The sequence below is a fragment of the Apis mellifera genome, linkage group LG16 (assembly GCF_003254395.2).
Source record: "Apis mellifera strain DH4 linkage group LG16, Amel_HAv3.1, whole genome shotgun sequence".
Taxonomy (NCBI): Eukaryota; Metazoa; Arthropoda; class Insecta; order Hymenoptera; family Apidae; genus Apis; species Apis mellifera.
Window position 1 is genome coordinate 5,498,258 of NC_037653.1, and position 16,771 is coordinate 5,515,028.

Below are 16,771 nucleotides of genomic sequence, written 5' to 3' on the forward strand. Positions count from 1 at the left end.
GCCTTAATGATATTCACGGATGGATAATTTCAATGTATTCCCGTACAAGAGGGAGATAATAACAGCAATTTCCCGACGATGAACCCCCAACTATTTCGGCAATAGTTGCGATTAATTACGCGCCAACGATTCTCTTGGGACAACAGCGAATTATTAAACCCCCATTTTACGTAAATTCCTTCTTCCAAAAAATTTTATCAAAATTCGTATTAATATCCGCGAGTTCGTTTCCATTAATTCAACAAAACAAGTGCTCGTTTTCGAATTCGCCTTCCACTCGATCGAAAAGACGATCAATCGTCAACTGGCCTTTATAACGCGAAAGAAGAGAGATAGAGAGAGAAAGGGCGCGTTATCGAGCCGCATAATTATCAATGTGACTGATGCATATTTCATGCCACGGAATCGCGGGGCTTTTACACGGTGGACGAACGAAATGAATGGACGTAAACTGCAACGACAACGATGATCCCGCGTAATTACCAAGAGAGAGAGAGAAAGAGAGAGAGAGAGAATAATAATAAATGTACGGGAGGATTCAATAAACGTCAAACCTCCACCATTGCTTTGATCCACGATTCAAACGTTTCCCTCCCCTGAATTAACTAACATTTCCCTCCTCTTTCTTTCTCTATCGTTCACCAAAAAAAAAAAAAAAAAAAAAGAAAATTCACATCGATCTCCTTCATCGAATCGAGGTAAGCATCCCTCTGACGAAAGGGTGAAAGTCGAGAGTCGAACTTTGATCGGGTGAACACACCGATTACGCGATAAATTCGGGCAAAGAGGGGGAGGAGGAGGGAGGGTGCGATCGAGTAACCCTCCCCTCCCTCCCTTCCTGGTGCTTTCTTTGACGACGACGAATCTATAACGAGGCCATTAACCGGGGCCAAGGATGGATCGTCGAACGGAGCAATTTCCCCGCAAAGCGGTGAAACGAAAGCGAAAAGAGAGAGAGTTTAATATTTATCGCGGTGGGATGATGGATTTTATAAACTGGTTTCAAAGAAAGAGAGAGAGAGGAGGAGATGGCATTATAGCTGACAAACTGGCACGCTGGAATTGTTTCCATGAGAATCAATTATTTATGGACTCTCGTTAACAGGCATCGCTTTCCACCTGGATGACTGATCCACTTCTTTCTCTTTTTCTGTCTTTCTCTCTGTTTTTTCCTTTGTTTCTCTCCCTCCTCTTTCACCCCTTCCCTCCTTCGCACATTCGAACCGTCCCTTTAAGAGCGAAATGAAAGCTCGACACTCGTTAATGCGGATCACGAGTGTCTCTTCCTCGAGCTTCGATATTCCAGCGGGTCGCCGATGCGAGAATAAATTCCGCTCTCCCCGTGAAAATTCTAGGGAATCGAGTATCGTAAGAGAAAAAAGAAAAGATTGATTTTTGGAATCGATCAACAGTTTTTCCTCACGCGCGTATATTTTTAGAAAAAAGATCGAAGCATGTAAGATTTCAATTCTCGTTAGATCAAGAAGAAAAAAGAATTATAGAAAGAAAGAAATTATAGAAATAATTTCGAGAAACGAAAGAATAATTGAAAAAGTGAAGAACCGATTCTTCGTCTCCTTTCTCTTTTCTTCCTTTCCTCGAGAGAAGAAATATATCTTTTCGAATCGTGAGGCATAGAGCTAGTCTCTTTTAATCACGTCGCCGAGATATTATTTGGTCAAATATTACGAGGAAAGGAGATGACTTTTTCGCGAACAAGAATAAACCGGCGTAAGTGGAGTGCGGAGTCGAGTTTCGCCGGCAAATAAAAGATAATAAGAAGATAACGCGGCGATATAATGAAAAGTTATGGGAGTTGTGTGTTTCAATATCTACGTGCTACTTCAGATACTTGTACTTGAGCGACCGCGGATACAAGGAGAATTCGAAGAGTACGTATAATTTGAGTTATGAGCGCTACGGGGCAACGATCAAAGTTTTCACTGCTCGCACCGCTATCCCTCCTCTCTTCCTCCCTTCCTCTCGCGCGAAGAGAGAAGAGGAGAAGCAAGGCAAGGGGGATGATATCTCATGGAATAATACCGCGATTGTCGACTCGATACGATTCCTACCGCTAATATTTTTATCCCAAATATTGCCAATCTGAATTTTATTACGTTACGATGATACCGCGTTTAGATCGAGGAAGGAAGGAAGGAAGGAAGGAAGGAAGAATTGTTACAAGGAATGAAAGAGACGGAGAAACTTTAAAGGGGATATCGTATTCCTTTTTTCTCTCTCGATTAAAAAAGAAACTTGGGAATAATTCTATTTTTTTCGATCAACTATGCCCTTTTTTAACGTCGTGGTGTTGAAAAAAAAAAGTCAATATACTCTTCGAAGTTAAGCTTCTTAAAGAGGGTAATTTCTTTCTCTCTCTCTCCTATACGCTTGGAATACAGAGTAACACGATATAACCTAATTTAATGATGATCATTTGATAAATACACGGATCCAGGAATTTAACAATGGTTTATGGAATAAACGTGAAAATCATTGAAATGCAAATTGGCGCGGATATAACAATTCGTTGAAAAGGATGGAACCTTTGTGCCTCCCTCCCCAAAAATGAAATATAATCCTGAATATCTGCTTTATCGAATATCCATTATTGTATCGATGTGTTTTCTTTCTTTCTTTTTTTTGTTTATTTATACTCGTTTGCATTTTCCTTTCAATCGTATCGTACGTTTATATTTTGAATCGTTAAATTTGTAAATTGTATATTGTACGCGTGTATTACTTTGCGATTGAAATTATTTCGACGCGCGAACCGATACGTGAATAGTTTTCACCTTATGTTGCATCACGTTTCGTGCGTTACAAAGCAAGCAAGACGAGTAACGAATAACTGATGAGATAATCTTTAAATTAGATTAAACAGTAATATTTTCCGTGCTTGAACGTAAATAAAAAATATTATTGATTATTTAAGGTAATTTCTAATTTAAGGTAATTAAGAATTGAATCAATAACAAAGTTTTCAGAAATACTTGAAGCAAGTGGAAAATTTGCCATAAGTGAAATTTTCTATTCACGTCAGACGCGTTTCGAGATACGACAATTATTAATAAATTATCCTTTAATTTTGAAAACGTTGTTTTCATTCGGATTGAAAAAAAAATAATTTTGAATACAAATTTAACAGTTGAACCACTCTTTAAATCGCGCTCTCGTTTCGTCTTTTGCTCATTTTGGGATGAAAGGGATGAAATCTCTCTCTTTATTTTTTATTTCTGTGCTCAAAAAAAAAAAAGGGTATATTTTCATTAAAAACAGGATAAATATGGGTAAAGTTGACACGCGCATTTTTGCAACTGGGTGGAAAAATATGGTTGCAAAAGGCGTGACACACATTTTTCTCCATCAACTTTTACCGCATATCCTGTGGAAAGAAAGAAAGGAAGAAAGAAAGGGGGGGGGGAGGGAGAAAAAAATCTGTCGGTTCTCTGTGTTCTGAAAAATCAACGCGCTCACTGGAACAAACTGTACAGGTAGTTTGCATTATTAGAAAATTTCACGTGAAACGTTTCGTAATGAGGAATAACACACGGCAAGTGTATTAAATTTGAAACGGTGAAATTTTACATCGAGATAATCCAACACGAATTTCCCTCCGCGACTAATGACATTACATTATAAAAAATATATATATATATATATATACATATCCGTTCCCTAAACATGAATATTTATTAAATACGAATATTCATAAAGATATTATTAAAACGAACCTAAATAACCCGAATTCGATTTTCGAAATTTTAAATTTTATTACAACGTACACATTTTTATCCGAATAAATTTAATACCTATTATAATACAATACATCCGAATTACTATTCCAAAGGGAGGAGAGAGAGAAAAATGTTACACAAGACTGGCCGTTTCAAAAATAAATGAAAATCGAATAATAAAAAAAAAAAAGAAACACAGCTGAATCCACTGCAATCGAATACGCGTAAATGCCCGATTCACGTATCCCAATTACACCATCCATGCTCGAGAAATACCATCAAATCCATTGCAACTCAAACCCGTAATCCTAATTCGTTCACTCTTCGATACCCATCTTCTCTCTCTTCCCAAAAAAAGGAACTCGAATACTCGTTATTGCTCGAGTGGAAAAAGGAAGGAGGCGGTGAAAAGTGAAAAGGCGACGATATTATTCACAGCGACGATTGGACGTGCGTGTCCAATCGTCAAAAAGAATCGAGAATGGAGAAGTTAACGGTTTGGATCTCGTCTAAACGCGGCGCGTGATAATTAATCCTTTCTGTTGTTCCGATTGTTAACCCTTTATCGCTCCATCGGCCGCGACACGTGGCCACGGGGGGTCGAAGAGGAATAAGAGGAGGAGGGGGGGATGGAAGAGAGGTGCGCCACTCTTCAAGCGAGGGTGGCGTGCCGTGGAATGCTTATGCCGTGTAATACACGCGCGGCAACGTAATTACATGCAATTTACATCAGATTTTAATTTGATACAAGGCGCCAAGAGAGAGAGAGAGAGAGAGAGAGTTGAACGCGTTGAAAATGCGATTCTAATCTGGCCACGGCGACAGCATCGATAACGCGGCCCTGATATTTCGCAATTAACCGTGCGCGAAAAATTGTGCTGAAAATATATATACATATATGAAGGAAATAAACGGTGTGATATATAATATGTGTTCACACGCCGCTGTTCGTATTTGGTAATCGAGAGAGAGAGAACGAAAGAGAAAGAGAGAGAGAGAGAGAGAGAGAGAGAGAGAGATACGGATTTTTAGATGAGGTTTTTATGGATAGCAAGCATTTTAGGCAACGATTCCCCTCACCATTTATCGTTTATGTTCCTTGAAAATTATTCGTCCAAAAATCGTTACGTCCAGGAATTTGTTTCGATCTCTCATCTCGTTTTTTTATGAAACCGAGGATCGATGAGGAACATCGCTTTAATCCATCCCTTTCCTTCGAAGAAAGGATTATTTATTTGGAAGAATTTAATTTGAAAATTATTCGTCTAAGGATTGTTCCAGAAATTTGTTTCGATCTCTCGTTTAATTTTTAGGAAACCGAGGATCGACGAAGAACATTGCTTTAATTCATCCCTTTTCTTCGAAAAAAGGATTATTTATTTGGAAGAATTTGAAAATTATTCGTCCAAGGATCCAGAAATTTGTTTCGATCTCTCGTCTAGTTTTTACGAAACCGAGGATCAATGAGGAACATCGCTTTAATTCATCCCTTTTCTTCGAAAAAAGGATTATTTATTTGGAAGAATTTGAAAATTATTCGTCCAAGGATCCAGAAATTTGTTTCGATTTCTCGTCTAGTTTTTTTACGAAATCGAGGAATAGCTTTAATCCATCCCTTTCCTTCGAAGAAAGGATTATTTATTTGGAAGAATTTAATTTGAAAATTATTCGTTTAAGAATTGTTCCAGAAATTTGTTTCGATCTCTCGGCTAATTTTTACGAAACCGAGGATCGACGAGGAATAGCTTTAATTCATCCCTTCTCTTCGAAGAAAGGATTATTTATTTGGAAGAATTTAATTTGAAAATTATTCGTCCAAGAATCCAGAAATTTGTTTCGATCTCTCGTCTAGTTTTTTTACGAAACCGAGGAATAGCTTTATTCATCCCTTCCAAGGAAGGATTATTTATTTCAAAAAATTCAATTTTGCAACGTGTCTCGATTGAGGAATAAGTAAAAAAAAAAATCTCGCGCGAACGATGTATAATCGCGTATATAAAAAAAGATCGTGCACGTTGCGCACGTCGGATCGTAAAAAAACGTAAAATTAAGTCACAAGAGCATCGTAACAGCTCCTCTCTCCTCCTCGTCCATCCCCTTCGCGATTTAAGGAGACGACAATCCTCGGTTGAGAATCCTGGAGCGCTTTAAAAAAACAAGCACCCGATTCGGGAACAAAGAGCGAGGGAGGGAAGAGGGAGGGGGTGGAGAGGGTAGAGAGGGAGAGGTTGTATCAAGTTCGAAAGTTGACGGGGAGGCTTTAAAGCGGGAGCGGCCGTAAAACGTGCTAGTTCCGTGCGTGGTTAAAGAAGCTGTATCAAAGTTCGATGCGGGAAGGGATGGAGAGAGAGAGAGAGAGAAAAAAAAGGAGAGCAGCGCGAGACGCGACGATTATTCAGCGAGGGAGGAAGGGACAGAGGGAGAGATGCGCGAGAGACGGATCATCCACGGTCATCGGAGCATCGATTTTCTTCCTTTTTTTTTTTTTTTTTTTTACAACCAGAGAGAGCCTCGGTATTAAACGGTTCGACCGCTTTAGTTCAGTTTGGAAACGGGGGTTGGAATTTTCCTTCTTACCTCGAAACCTTCCTAATAATATTCGAAGAATAAAATTTCCGAGATTTCTTAACGAATTCGCGAGCCGTGAACTTGTTCAAGAAGTTAGGGAGAAAGGTGAAACCGCGAAGAAATTGCGGGAGGAGGGGGGGGACTCGTCTGGACAGTGGTAGGTTAGGCGGTGCCAACAAACTCTACGACGACGGCTCACGTGACGACGACCCGCATTGAGGGGGGGAGGGAAAAGAAAAAAAGTCGAAGATCGGAAAGAGGAGGAAGAAGAGTCTTGACCACGCGTCAAGACGGAATCAAGGAATCCACGCAGAGTAGCAGAGTCGAATGAAGAGAAACTCGGGGAACTGGGAGGAGGGGAAAAAAAAATATGACGAATAAGAAAGAGAGAGATACACGAACAGGGTAGGAAAGACGCAGGAAAAGTGGGAAGACGAAGAGGAGGCGGATAGAGAGAGAGAGGGAAGAAGGACGAGGGTGGAAAAAAAGAAATAGGTCACATTAAAGGTTCATTAGGGCACGGCGGCTGGTATCTGACCCAAATTCATATTTTCCATAGTGACGGGCGTGGAGGGGTGGCAGGCAGGCGAGGAGCAGGTAGAGAGGAGGCAAGCAAGCAGGCAGGTAGGCAGGTAGGCAGACAGTTAGGGAAACGAGCAGACTAGGCAGGCATGCAGGCAGGCAGGCAGGCAGGCAGACAGGCTGGCTGGATGGCTGGATGGCTGGATGGCTGGCTGGCTGGCTGGCTGGCTGGCTGGCTGACAAGAGCAGGGCCGGGGCGAGGAGGGAGGAGGGTGGAAGGGAGGGAACGGCGGTGGTCGGTTTTGCCTGAGCGCGCGGAGGGGGATGGGGTGGGTGGCGTATCCGAGGGAGAGGAGGATCGGCGGCGGTGTGTACGTGGTGCGTTGTGTGCGCGCGTGGAATGGGTGGGTGTACACGGTGGATAGGACAGGGTTGGTGCGTTCCGTCTAAGGGGTCGTGGTACGGTGGCGCAAGCGTGTGGGGCGCCGGCGCCTCCCCCCACCCTCGTCCCAACCCCTACCCCGTGTGCACAGCTTGTGTTCGGGCGGGGAAGCGTCGCGACGGCTGCCGTCGGCTGCACAGTGCGGGCCCGGACGCCCACCAAGTAGTACGTTCACGTTCTGGTCGGACCGTGGTCCGCTCTCTCTTTCTCTCTCTCTCTCTTTCTCTCTCTTTCTCTCTACCCACACCTTCTCGCACCCCTCGTCCACCCTGCTCGTCCTACGCTACTCTCCCTCTCCCCCTCGCTCTCTCTCTCACACGCACGCACACTCTCTTCTTCCTCTTCCTCTCTCTGTCTCTCTCTGTCTCTCTCTCTTTCCTTTCATCCGATATCTCCGTCTCTGTTCGCTGCCTCCCGCATACCTATACGCGCGGCACACACACACACACACACGTCTATATCTCCGCTCCGGAGCGCTGCAGCAGAGTGCAGCTGCAGAGGGACTCGTAGCAGCGTGAACTGTCCGCGATGGACTCGCTAAAGGAGCGGACGCCCCGTGGACCAAGTAGTCACGGCGTAGCGCGTGGCCGGACACGACCGAGGAGGTGAAACGGGCATTCGCGTAACAACCGCGTACCGTACACGTACGGCGTTCTCGTATCTGTGGTTGTATCACGTCGGGATCGAAGATATATATCTCGGGTGAGCGAGAGAGAGAGAGAGAAAGGGAGAGAGAGAGGGAGAGAGAGAGAAAGGAAGAGAAAGAGAGAGAAAGAGGGAGAGAGAGAAAGCTGGCAGCGTGTGGACCCATCAAACGTTTTTACTACTGGTCGTGGCTCGCCGACAGCGGTTCGTGGCGATCGACGTTCGTCCGGGTGGTTGCCAATAGAAACGGACGACACAGAGCCGACGTGCAATCGAATGGCTCGAAGAAGAGAGAGCGAGAGAGAGATAGAGAGGGAGAGAAAGAGAAAGAGAAAGAGAGGGAGAAAGAGAGAGAGAGAGAGAGAGAAAGGGAGAGGAGGGAAGCGAAAAGTAGCGATTTCTCGTAATTCCGTGGCGCGAACGGTGCCATTGTTCCGACGGGGGGGTGGCGTTTCGAAGGCGTCTTAAAGGGGCGCGCTCGTTCCAAGAAACACAACGGAGTCGTCGGTGGCGCAGCCGTTTCCTCCGCCGTCATTTTCGTCCACGAAAATGAGAATTTTTGCACGGGAAAAGGGCGGAACAGTTCGGGGAACGCGGTCGACGCTGGATTGGCAGCAAGAGCGAAGGCTTTGTGGCTACTCGAGGATGAGTATCGGCCTCGGCCATTGTCGTTCCAACAATAGCGGCGTGTTCAAGAAGCGTTAGCCTACCCTCGAGGGTGCACCGGCTTTAAAAGACGCGGAACGCTCGTGTACACGGCCTCGTAACGGTCATGCCTCGTCGATTCACCCACGGACCACCCTTTTCACGCCGCCGTCCTTCCTCTTCTTCTTCTTCTCCTCTTCCTTTTCTTCTTCTTCTTCTTCTTCTTCTTCTTCTCGCCGTCGTCGCGGTTTCCACGATCGTTAACGCTTCGCCGCCACGGGATCTTCGCACGCGTCGCGAATCGCGTTGTGCTGGCGCAACAACGAAGCGAAGAACGAGAAGTGAGTGGAACGTGGTGGTTTTATCGAGGCGACGCTCGTCGTCGGGCCAATTTCACGCGAGTTGATCCCGAGATTCTCGGGGCTGTTATTACTTTCCACGGCCAGTTTCGAAGGAAAAGCGGCGGTTAAGGGGGTGGTTTCTCGTTTAAAATCCCTCTCTCGTCGCGAGTTTGTGCATAGTCTGGAACGTCGAAAGGGCTCGTTTATTATTTCGTGCGTTTCCCACAGCAAAAATCCTCGCCCGCGAGGGAGAGAGAGAGAGACTTCTCTCGTCGAATTAACTTCCGCCAGAGAAAATTCCCGTCTCTCGTTCTCCTCTTTAACTCTGTCTGCGCCGTTTCTTCGTCGCGTGGCATTATTCCGGCCGAGACGTAAAAAGAGAGGAAAAAAAAAAAAAAGAAAGAAAATATCGTGTCTCCAATTTTTTTCCACCGCGTCAACCGACCAGTTCCTCTTCGATTTTCAAGACATCCCCTTCGATTTTTCCGCATTTCATCTTTCGCACCAACCCCACCATAGAAGATAGAAATTTTTCTCTCGCATTTTTTTCGAGAACAGTGCGAACGCATATCCACGATTCGTTCTCTCGTCAATTTATTCTACGAGATTATTCGCGCGAAGCCGAATCACGAGTCGAATAAATTCGCGATACGCCGCCCTGAATTCTTGATCCACCTTGCCTTGTTTTCCACCTAATGTGAATCTAATTTAAGCGCAACTTCTTCTCGTTCCAACTTTTCTTTTCTCCTCGAGAAAATTACCACCAAGATCCAACCCCTTTTCGATTTCGAATCCCGCGAATCCCGCACACCCTCTCTCTCTCGTGCGCCAATTTTATTTCATCCGTCTATTTTATCGATTCGCGCCGCCGACGACGACGACGACGAGGACGACGACGACGACGAGATCTCGAAATAGCGAGTCGGATGAAATAATTATAATACACAACCATCGGGTATCGAGCATCGATCTCGACGATCTCTCCTCTCCTTCTCTCTACCATCCGCTTCTTCCGATCCGCTCAAAGTTGAAGGTGACGGACGACGAGTTGGAAAATAGCACGAACTAGAGAAAGAGAGTTCGTCTTTATTTTAAGCCGCTTATTTTCGCGTGTTCCTCTCCTCTCCCTCCTTCCCTTTCTCTCTCTCTCTCTTTCTCGAATGATTTTTGATCGACTCACGGTGATCGTCGCGCGTGAAATAAAATCGGTCGGGAAAGGAAAAGTGAAGAGGAAGATTCGTGAAGAGGGAGGGCCAAGGGGGTTGACCGTTTTATATACGGCCGATTAGCCGACATTCTTCGGGAGAATCGAGGCGGATAAAAGTGAAACGGGAGCGAGCGGAAACTGCACAGGAGTCGATATTGAACTTGCCGTCTATTTGCCTACCCGGATGGAATATTGCGGGGGAAACTTTTCAGACCTTTCCTGTCCCCTCCCTCCTTCCCTCCCTTCCTCTCTCTCTCTTCCTCGAATCGACAAACTCTGCCGATATTTTTTTACGATATTTTACATTCCCTTCCATTCCCGATTTCCCTAATTCTCTCAAATCCTCGACTTCTTTTTTTCTTAAATTAAACCTTTCCCTTTCGTGAAAACTTCGTTTCTTATCCTCCTCGAATCTGAGTCTCACGAACGAAGGAAGAAAGATCGCGTTATCTCGAGGGAAACGGAGGCGGAATGACAGGTATCGGACACTGAACACCGCGTGGCCGACGAGGCGACAGAAGGAGAAGAAGACTCGCTCCGGATATAGGCCGACCGACCGATGGATATTCCCTCTCCCGCCTTCTCTCTCTCTCTCTTTCCTTCCCTCAGCTCAGACACCAGCCTCCTCTCCTCTCCTCCTCCTCTCCTCCTCCTCTCCTCCCTCCCTCCCCCCACGCGACCAAAATATCGTCCAACGAGCGGAGGAGCGGACACGCAGAGCACCGCGGAACCGTGCAACGGAACTGGGAACTTGGTCGATCGTCCGGGAAATATTTTCTATTCCGTTTTCAAGTTCGGAGACACGTCACCCACCCGTCCTCTCTCTCTCTCTCTTACTCTTTCTCTTTCTCCTTTTCCTTCCTTGCGAAACGGGAAAGAGAAAGAGAGAGGTGAAAGATTTTACGTGAAAATCGCGCGAGAAGAGAGACGATAAGTGAGCCGCCGCCGTTGCCGGCGCGACGTCGAACGCGCGGCATCGAGTAAACGATGGAACGAGAAACGTTGCATAATTTTCCTAAAAATACTTGAAAACGGGCAGCCGTGGGCGATTGCGCGAGCCGTCAGAAATATTCGCGAGCCGCCGATATACACTCTTGCTCGGACGTAGTACGAGAGGAGGAGGAGGAGGAGGAGATGGAGATGGAGGAGGAGGAGGAGGAGGAGGAAGCGGCGGCGGCTCCGTTTTCTAGGGAGGGATCGCGGGATGAAGTGAAGTGTCGAAGAAGAAGAAGAAGAAGAAGAAGGAGGAAAAAAAAAAAGGGACGAGAGAGCTTGGAGAAGAATCTCCAAGAGCGAGAGTTGTGCAAGTGATCGAACAAAACGACGGATCTGACGCGGATCGGAGGAGAAGTGTATTAATCGCGCGACGCGACGATCGGGAGGATTGTTATTATTATTATTATTATTATTATCATTTCTATTATTATTGTTATTATTATTATTATTGGTGCCGGAATTTCGTTCAGTGAGTGATGATCAATGATCTTTGGTCTGTTTCCCGAACAAGTGGATCCCGATTTCATCGATCGTTTCTTTTCTTCCTTTTCTTTTTCTTTCTTTTCTTTTCGCCAAGGAGAGCCGGTCAGAGAGAAAGGGAGGGACGAACGAGCGTCTGTCAGTGGAGGAGACATCTCTTTGGATCGTCCATTCGACTGCCCCTCGTGGAGAGCAACCGATATTTCGGACAGAGAGGTATGCAATAGTATCGTGCTGTTCATCGTCCAATCATCTGTCAATCGGGACGCCTCTTCTAGGAGGATTCTATCTATTATTCTCACGCTCGTGCTTGCCACATTTTCGAAAGAGAGACAAAGAGAGAGTATATATATATATATATATATATATATATATATATATATATATATTTCGTCGATCGTTAAATATTCGTACGTGCACGCGTTTCACGATTCGAGAACATCTCCTTGAATCATCCATCACTATATGACACTCGCCAAGAGATGTATGTACAGTTCGAAGAGAGGGAGGAAGGGAGAGAGAGCTGTTTCGATGTCTGTAAGGGGAGATGCCGTACGAGATGCCGTAATTCCTCGATTATTTTCCTCGTTTATTCTCGTTTCATGTCGAACCATAATCGTACCGGCTCTCGTGCCACGAGAGCGAGAATCTATCGGGCAGCGGCGAGTCACACGCTCTCCGCGGCTCGGCCCATGGGATATATTTAAACGCGCGCGTCTCGTGTTACTCGCGCATCATGCCGAGCCGAGAATAGGAATTCGCGTGCGCGCGAGCGTGAGCGCGTCATTCCGGGACTCTCTCTCTCTCTCTCTCTCTCTCTCTCTGTCTCTCTTTCTTCTCACCGAGACGCTATTAGAGTTCATTGAAAAGAGTTGCCAATTCCATTTTCGGAAAATCCACCTTTCCAATTTCTCGGAATTTTTGTCCCCTCGATACGATTGTCAAATCAATGGTGAAAAGTTTTTGCTACGTGGATATGTTTGAAGTATGGAGAAACTGTAGATTATCGCGAAAGAATGGAAGATAAACAAGAATTTCTTACCATAATTATCGCACAATTTTCGAGTAAACACGCTTTAATCTTTCGTTTCATGCATAATTGAGAATAATATTTATACGAGAATAACATTTTTCTCTTCCTTTGAACAATTTCATTTTTTCTTTTTTCTCGTTGACGATTCTTTTCGAGATTGAGAGAGTTACTTTCGTACGGAGAATTCCGTGTTTTTCTTTTTTAAATTCTTAGGAAAAATTATAATACAAAATTTTTGAAATCATTTCGCATTGCTTTGAAAATTGTTGGATAGAATATCAACAACGACCGGAATCGGAATATTAATTTTCCATGATCGTTCGAGGAAGGATTCAAATTATTTATCTGAGAAAAAGGAAAAGTATAAGAACGAGAAGAAACGAGGGAAGGAAAATTTCGCGATATTTTTATAACAACCGGGCACGAAATATCAAGGGACGAGGTCGGGATACCATTCGATAATTGTGGCGAGAGAGGGTTGGCAAATTGTTGGGCGGAGAATGGAGTGTTGCAGCCGGGTCGAGATCGTTCAAAGATGACCGACATTCCCAAGTTCGAGGGTCGCGATCGAGAGTGGCGGGGCTATTTAAATATCCCTCTGGAATCCCGTCGTGGTATTCCTTTCGCGTTTCGCGTTGCCTCCTCGGAAACCGGGAGGGGAAGGGGGACAGAGGGAGGAGAAGGAGATCGAGACAACGTCTATCGCATTCGCTCCTCCTCCAATAACCACCCTCCTCCCTCATCCTCAATAACCGAATTGAGTTTGCCTCTACACTCCCCCTTTTTTTATCCAAACTTGATTAAATCGATATTATCCGCGCTTCTTTCACAATCGATCATTTCTCAACTTTCTCAAGAATCTCCCTTTCTCATAAATAATTCCTCGAGTTCGATCCTTTTTAAAAAAAAAATTGCAATTATATTCTAATTCTCTCCAAAGAAAGATCATCCAACCTCTCTATTCATCTCTATCAAACAACGTCCGAATTCTCGAACGAATTGAGTTTGCCTTTAAGTTAACCTTCCTTTTTTGGCTAAATTTGATTAAATCGATATTATCCGCGTTTCTTTCATGATCGATCATTTCTCCAACTCGTCAAGAATCTCCCTTTCTCATAAATAATTCGATCCGATTCCTTTTTAAAAAAAATTGCAATTATAATCTAATTCTCAAAGAAAGATCATCCAACATCTCTATCAAATAACGTCCAAATTCTCGAACGAATTGAGTTTGCCTCTACACTCCTTCTTTTTTTATCCAAACTTGATTAAATCGATATTATCTGCGCTTCTTTCACAATCAATCATTTCTTTAACTCTCCTTTTCTTATAAATAATTCCTTGAATTCGATCCGATTCTTTTAAAAAAAAAATGCAATTATAATTATTCTCTCCAAAAAAAGATCATTCAACGTCTCTATCAAACAACGTCCGAATTCTCGAACGAATTGAGTTTGCCTCTACACTTCCCCTTTTTTTATCCAAACTTGATTAAATCGATATTATCCGCGCTTCTTTCACGATCGATCATTTCTCAAACTCAAGAATCTCCCTTTCTCATAAATAATTCCTCGAATTCGATCCTTTTTTAAAAAAAATTGCAATTACAATCTAATTCTCTGCAAAGAAAGATCATCCAACGTCTCTATTCATCTCTATCAAACGTCCAAATTCTCGAACCAATTGAGTTTGCCTCTACACTTCTCCTTCCCCTTTTTTGGCCAAATTTGATTAAATCGATATTATCCGCGCTTCTTTCACGATCAATCATTTCTCCAACTCTCCTTTTCTCATAAATAATTCCTCGAATTCGATTCGATTCCTTTAAAAAAAAAAAATGCAATTATAATTATTCTCTCCAAAGAAAGATCATCCAACGTCTCTATCAAACAACGTCCAAATTCTCGAACGAATTGAGTTTGCCTCTACACTCCCCCTTTTTTTATCCAAACTTGATTAAATCGATATTATTTGCGCTTCTTTCACAATCGATTTCTTCAACTCTCCTTTTCTCATAAATAATTCTTCGAATTCGATCCGATTCCTTTTTAAAAACAATTATAATTATTCTCTCCAAAGAAAGATCATCCAACGTCTCTATTCATCTCTACCAAACGTCCAAATTCTCGAACGAATTGAGTTTGCCTCCTCCTCCTTTTTGGGCCAAACTTGATTAAATCGATATTATCCGCGCTTCTTTCACGATCGATCATTTCTCCAACTCGTCTCCTTCCCTTTTCTCATAAATAATTCCTCGAATTCGATTTGATTCCTTTTAAAAAAAAAATTGCAATTATAATCTAATTCTCTCCAAAGAAAGATTATCCAACGTTTCTATCTCTATCAAACAATATCCAAATTCTCGAACGAATTGAGTTTGCCTCTAAGTTAACCTCCCTTTTTTGGCCAAACTTGATTAAATCGATATTATCGATTCGATCCGATTCCTTTTTAAAAAAAAATTGCAATTATAATCTAATTCTCTCCAAAAAAAGATCATCCAACGTCTCTATTCATCTCTATCAAACAACTTCTCGAAAACAGTCTATATATATATATATATATATATATAATATCAGCTGACAGATCTCTCGAGCAACAAACGGCCGCTGATTTCTACCATTTATTCTCTTCGGTATCAAACGTTGATCAAACGGCGGACGCGATATTGACACTGTCTCCCCCTCCCTCCCTCCCTCCCTCTCCCCCTCTCCTTCTGATAATTTCACAGTGTATTTCAGCGTGAAACTGGCGTCGCAAGGGAAGAGCGATCCCGATGTAAAGGACAGTAATTAGCCGTGGCACGGCGAGGCGGAGCCGCGGGTATCGGCTATTACGGATCGGGGAGCACGAAATGTCACCACCAGCGCAACACCACCACCGTTCGCGGTCTCTGGAATCGACATTTTGCGGCTGGATCCTTCGTGCGAGGCGAAGATCGGACCGGGATAACGTCACGCCAATCTCTCTCTCTCTCTCTCTCTGGTCAAAGAAGAAGATTCGAAGGAATGGAGGAGGAGGACGGATGGATGGATGGAAAAAAGGAAGGAGAAGGGGAGAAGAGGGAATGTGGAGCGCACACACACACACACGTAATGTTAAGCTTAGCTGGTTGAACACGGGTCAAATATATCGCACGATTGACGCATTTGGTCCCCTTCAACCAGCTGTAGTTGACATTAGTCTTCGACATTGGTCCGTGAAGAGGAGAGCTACGAGAATTACACCACGTGGGACGAGTTTGATAATCGTTCGGAGTGAATGAAAGATCGAGGTGTGAAGTGTGATTTCTTCTTCTCAGTGCTTCTCGTGTGTCTCTCTTTCTTTTTCTCTCTCTCTCGAGAAGAAGAAGAATAAGAAGAATAAGAATCAGTTGCAGTGGTGTTTCGAAACAAAGGCAGTCAAAGCGAATCCATTTACGGGTTTTAACGACTCGGTTAAAACGGCGCGGTTAAAGCGCGCCCTGTTTCCCTCGCCACGGCCTCAAGATCGAGGTTAATGGCGCACGCTGATTGACACGAGCACGCGGCTCCAACCTATTTCGTGATATTTCCCGTGCACGCCGTTAAGATGTATCCTTTAAATTCCAATTTCGATTCGACGAATCAGAGACACGATTGCCGTTACAATTACATCGTAACCGATAATAACATAACGTGGCTTCATTGAAAAATCTCATCCGATATCGAAAATTATTGCACACATATCGAATGGAAATTTCGAGATCCAAGATGTATATATATATTTCTTTTTTAAACTCTATCCTCAACTTCCCTGCTCGATAAACGTTCGCAATGGGGATGGAAAATTGAAAAACTCGGAGTAAATCAAAGCATCCCTTCCTTTAACACGTTCAACTACTCGACGGCCGTCTCACTTCACCGCGTGCTTCTTCTAACTTCATTACCGCAGACACTTGACACGTGTCACATCCTCCCTCTGCGTTACATCGAACTTCCGCACGTTCCGCGAAAAAGAGAGGAAGAAAATTGCACGGGGATAGGAAGGGAATTTCGAAAGGAAGTTGTCTACCAAACTTTACATCCGATTACATCTTTCGAATATCTGCTCGACGAGAGAACGTCGGATTCATCATGTAATTGCTAATTCGTACCGTCCTTGTAACTTCTCTATTACGTCTTGGTAACGTGGAAA

The 16,771-nt window shown here is 43.8% G+C and overlaps 1 protein-coding gene and 1 non-coding gene across 2 annotated transcripts in view; one reads left to right on the forward strand and one right to left on the reverse strand.

Moving 5' to 3' along the window:
- LOC550708 (E3 ubiquitin-protein ligase MIB1) overlaps nucleotides 1-16,771 on the reverse strand; it is a 575,562-nt gene that overhangs the window by 210,724 nt on the left and 348,067 nt on the right. The gene's annotated exons all lie outside the window — the stretch shown is intronic.
- On the forward strand, nucleotides 15,710-15,798 carry Mir133 (microRNA 133). The gene has a single exon (NR_031512.1). It is a non-coding gene; the product is annotated as a microRNA 133 (primary transcript).